Raw genomic sequence first — 5,741 nt, forward strand, 5'->3', positions numbered from 1 at the left:
TTGAAGAGGATCCATGTGATGACTATTTTAAAGAAAATGTTTATTAAGTTGAAATTAAAAGACAAAAAATAGGATTAAAAAGAATTTTTTAAAGAACTTTTATGAAAAAAACAAGAAGAAGAAGAATGCAAATATGAGATATTTAATTAGAACAGAAAAGATAAACTTTTTTTTCTCCAATTAATCAAAAGAAAATACTTAAATAGAAAAGAAAAGGAAAAGATACTCATTTAATTGATTAGATTTTTTTCCATAACTTGATTATCTCTTTGTAAACAACTTCTTTTGTTGGATTAAGTCTTCTTTGTGTTTGTACTACAGATTTAGACTCTTCTTCCAGTGAGATTTTATACAGGCACATAGTAAGACTTATTCCCTTAGTGTTATTTGAGAATGTTTTATCTCTTGAACAAGTGTCTGCCCGCTTTTTTTTCTTTTTCTTCCTTGATTTGTTAGGGCGAATTAGTTAGAGTTATTTTATTGGGCACTTCTTGACTTAATGGATTAACCAAATTGCTCCTTACAGCTTCTTCTGAATTGCAAAGATATGGCCCTTCACACGAATTCCTTTGCATTTTTTTTGGAGGATTTTATCTTTTTGCTAGGAACTTGGCAACATGTTCTACTTGTATCTCTAAGTTTCTAATGGAGATTTTTTAGTTTTTGAGGTGTGTTCTTATTTCTTGCATAAAATTTTGGATTTGTTGAGATAGTCTTTCCACAGTGAGTTCAAGAGATGAAAGTTCTTGAAGGATTTGATATTCAACATTAAAATTTTTTTGTTTGTTTGGCATATTGAGTAATTGAAGGAGTATTCCAAGTGCTTACATTGTGTTTGTTCCACTTGTCTTATGAAGAAGGAAATTAGTGCATTATACATTTATTATTTGCTAGAATTCTTTTTATGATATACAACTCCATCATTTCTTGTATACATAAACAAAAAAATCAAGCATATCTTGTGGAATAAAAAAAACTATAAGAGTAAAACTTTAATCCAACTAAAAAAATATAAATAAAAATAAAAAAGAATTTAGTTTTAGACAAAAATTAGACAAGAAAATAGAAAGGAAGAGAAACTCAAGAAGAAAAAATAACGTGGAATAGAATATCAAAAAAACTAATAAAGGAAAATAACGTAAACAGGAAAATTTTTTTAATATTTTTATCTTTAATTTTTTTCAAAATTAAGATAAACGTACGTAAATAAAAAAATTCTAAATATGAAAGAAAACAAGAAACGCGAAACAGAAAGCAAGAATAAAGAAAATAAAAGGAAAGAAAAAATAGAACGGGAAAGAATCTTGAAGGTCACGGATACCAGCAAGTACAACGGATCATTCAAGTAATATCATGATGAATTGATTTCGTTCCCAAAAGGATTAAAGGATTGAAAAAGAAAATATCAAATTAAAAGTCTAATTAGATTAATAAAACCTGATTGATGAGGAGGGCGAGAACGTATCTTGCTGAGAATCTTGAATGCTTGAATGCCACAGACAATAAGCTTGATCGATGATTTGAGAAAAGATAATAATGGTAAGAGTCAAGAGTTTCAGAGATGTTTATGCTTTTAGATAAATCAAACCTTGTTTCTTATATTGAAATTTGTAAAGATCTTTCACGACAAAACCTTTAGTAACTGTTTTCCAATTCTTTGGCTCCTCAGTTTCTCAAGTATTAATTAGTTGTCAATTAATTACTCAAGAGATTAACACAACTAGAAAATTGCTTAATACAAACAGATTTACAGACAAATTTGGTCTTCATTACAGACGGATTTTTTGTTACCGACGAAATTACCGATGGATTTTGTCCCTCTGTAAAAGCCTCGTCGAAAATTATTTACCGACAGATTTTTTTCCGTCGGTAATTTACCAACAGATTTTTACTAGTTACCGATAGATTTTTCCTTGGTAAATTCTCCCCTCAATTTCCCTTGTGCGTCAAACTTTCCGACGGATTTTCCGTCGGTAATTAGAGACAGATTTTTTGACGGATTTTTCGTCGGTAATTAGAGACAGAATTTCAGACAGATTTTCCATCGGTAAGTAGAGACAGATTTTCTGACGGATTTTTCGTCGGTAATTAGAGACAGATTTTCTAACAGATTTTATGTTGGTAATTAGAGACAGATTTCTGATAGATTTTTCATTAGTAATTTGAGTCTTGAAATACCATTCCAAACTTTGAATACAAACAGAAAATCTGTCTGTAAATCCGTCAGTAAGATAAAATAGAATTTTTTTAAAAATTTTTCATTGCAAACCTATTTTCATATAAAATAAATATAAATTTAATAATTACAACTTTTTATCTAATTTTTATTCGAATATTTATAATATTACAAAAAATAAACAAATTCATCGTATTATAAAACTAAAAGAAAAGTATTATAAACAAGCAAGTCAATATAATTCAAAACATAAACAAAGTGTATTATCAACTATAATTCTCAGTATATTATTCAACCATACTAAATTTATCAGCTATAGTACTCAGTGTCATCTTCATCCCCATCATCATCATAATCTTCATCCGAAGAGATTGAAGGTGGCGGCGGTGGCGGTGGCGGTGGCAGTGGAGCAGTAACATGGGTATAGTAGGTGAATGGCGAGTCATCTTTCTTTTGACTAACATCATTTAGTGACCTGACATTTGTTGCCTTCTTGTTGTCTTATTCTCCTTCGTTGACCCACAAGTTGTGGTCTTCTTTGATGTTGTAGCTGGGCTCTTCTTGCAAGTGGTTGTCATACTCCTGTGCCTCAACGCGAGCAGAGTTTACACTTTTTGTCATTTCCTCCAGGAGCCTCGTTTGAGTAGCCACCATCTGAGTAAGTTCTTTAATCTACTCAATCTGAGTTTCGAGAATACTAGTGAGTTGGATTATCTTGAAATGTACTATTCCATTATATATTGTAGGCTTGTCCAGAATGATTTTCTCCAATTGCCGCCTAGAAGAATACTAGTGAGTCAGACAAGATATCAATTAATCTAATGCTCAAAATCAACGACATCCGATGTCAATGGTTCCAACAAAGATATAGCCTCACTGAGACTCATGCCCGCACAGAGCCAGAGGAAAACAAGTTCATAACAAGTGATAATAAGAAGAAAGGAAAGTACTAACCTGCTCTAGATCAGAGTAGAGCACAAACCCTAATGCTAGAACTGCAGTCCTCCTGACATCATCACTAACATCAGACACAGCAAAGTGCAGCAACTGCCGAATGGCCTTATTGTTTACGGTTCCCCTATAAGCCAAGGCCAATGCATACATGCCACCATAGAACTTTTACCTAATAATAATATGCATGTTTCGAAATAGATTAGGGTAGAAAAGAATAGCAGTAGATAAGGATTTGTGATTACATGCAATGCAAGGAAAGCCAGTAGTTGGGCAAATCCATTTTATCTACACCATATCATACTATAAGATTAAGAAACATTTTATGATACTATATTATATTACTTATCTAAATATTATAGGCACCTAGCTAGGGAGACTATTATACTAGAGAAGCAATTAAGAAAGTCTCAAATGGAGTGAAGGAATAAATATTCTTACATTTGGAAGTGGAAGAGTTTTCAGGAGCTGAGATGAGCTGCAAACAAAACAAACTCATATTCTGGAAATCACAGGTTTCCTTACATAAGTTACTACTCAAACTCAGCCATGCATTTTATGCTTAATTTTTAATTGAGAAACAAGATAAGCATTAGCCAGAGGAGGGGTAAAAAATTATCAAAAAATTAAGACATCATATAATGTTAGAAGAAGTGAATCAACTTTATTACCAAATTTAATTATAAATGAGTCATTGACTTTGGAGATTTGATACATTGAATTGTTCTATATGGACATAAATAGAAGAAACTATTAGCCCCTAAAACTGCTTAGAACTTAACACTAGATTAAGAAATACTCATAATTAAAAGCAGAAACTACCTAGTCAGCAATCATTCCAAGTCCCGTGCTTTGCATTAAAGACTTTACACCCACGCCATCACCAAGTTTTTTATTAGCTGCTCGGAACTCTTCCATAGATTTCTTAGGGTTTATCTGCCCTAAAAAAATTCAATAGATCGCGAGAAATGGATTACAAATAGAAACATATGAGCACTATTAGTTTAATGTTCAATTCTGTTTCAATCAAAATGAGTACCTCGAGAGCATATAATGGCGACTCCACTCCTTCAACCAGAACAAGCCTACCACCTGTCAAATCCTAACGAGATTGTAGCATTACACTTTTGAAGTTTTATCCATATTGAAGAACTACTAAACTAAACAATCAAGAGATTTTTCTTGGTCTCGTTAGGTACCAGAGCAAAAGAGTCGCTTAAGGAGTGAGCAGGGTCAGTTGAAACCACCATAGTGGGGTGCCAATGATTTGCAAATATCACTGCAAGGGAGGCAACACAACTTGTTTTTCCCACACCCCCTTTTCCACTAAGCATGTAATACTTCCTCTCCTTCTCTGTCACCATCTCGTCAAATCCACAAACACCTTCTGTGCAAGATCCTAGTAACCTCACTACATTACTAAATATAGTGTGCAATCTTAGCCACTGATCAAAATAACAATCATTGTAATAATAATCGAGCACATTATCCCATATTTATCATCCATCATGCAAGTGTAATAATAATAATTGTAATAATAACAATAAAGAAAGTTATGAACAAAGAAATAATGTTGAATCATTAAAAAAAAACTAACCATTCCATGATCTTTTAGCCACTCTTCTAAAGGTCTATTAGTATTCTGAGGATCATAGGGTTCACCATAAAATAAGTCCAGAACAACCACATAGTAATCAGAAGCTGCAATCTTGTCTGTAAGCTTCCTAAATAATAGAAGATGAACAATGTTATTTAGGACAGGAACACATTGAGATGGAAACAGAGATAATTTACAATAAGAGCAGATTGAATCAGATTAGCCTCCTGCTTCTATTGGTGGTAAAATTTATCAAAACCTTTAAAAATTTTAAGTGAAAGATAGCAAGGCTTTAATCCTAGCAAATAATCTCAAACAAGCAAGTAACTCTAACAAACAAGTAATCTCAAACAAGAAAAGTGTATACCTTCCCTTCTTGTCAATTTTTGTTCAGTCAACTGTCAAACAAGAACACATTCAAATAATTAGAATAAAGCAACAAAATTTGGAGAGAAGAATGTTAGAGAGAGGAAAACTTAACTCAAAAGGTAGGGAAATTTGGAGCCACCTTCAAGCATTTCTATCCCACGTTGTACATTGGTGCACAAATTGTGAATCACACTTTTCACAACGCGTACCACTAACTAGCAAGTGCACTGGATCGTCCAAGTAATACCTTACGTGAGTAAGGGTCGAATCCCACGAAGATTGTTGGTTTGAAGCAATCTATGGTTATCTTGTAATTCTTAGTCAGGAAGTCAATTATATTTATCAGTTGAATTGTGAATAAACAAGAGAGCATAGATTAAAGGTTACTTGTTGTGCAGTAATAGAGAATATGTTGGAGTTTTGGAGATGCTTTGTGTTCTGAATCTCTGCTTTCCTCTGTCTTCTGATTCATGCATGCATGTCCTCCTATGGCAAGCTGTGTGTTGGTGGATCACCGTTGTCAATGGCTACCATCCATCCTTCCAGTGAAAATGGTCCGGGTGCGCTGTCACCGCACGGCTAATCATCTGCAGGTTCTCAATCATACCGGAATAGGATTTACTATCCTTTTGCGTTTGTCACTACGCC

The sequence above is a fragment of the Arachis ipaensis genome, chromosome B07 (genome assembly GCF_000816755.2).
Source record: "Arachis ipaensis cultivar K30076 chromosome B07, Araip1.1, whole genome shotgun sequence".
NCBI classification, from domain to species: Eukaryota; Viridiplantae; Streptophyta; class Magnoliopsida; order Fabales; family Fabaceae; genus Arachis; species Arachis ipaensis.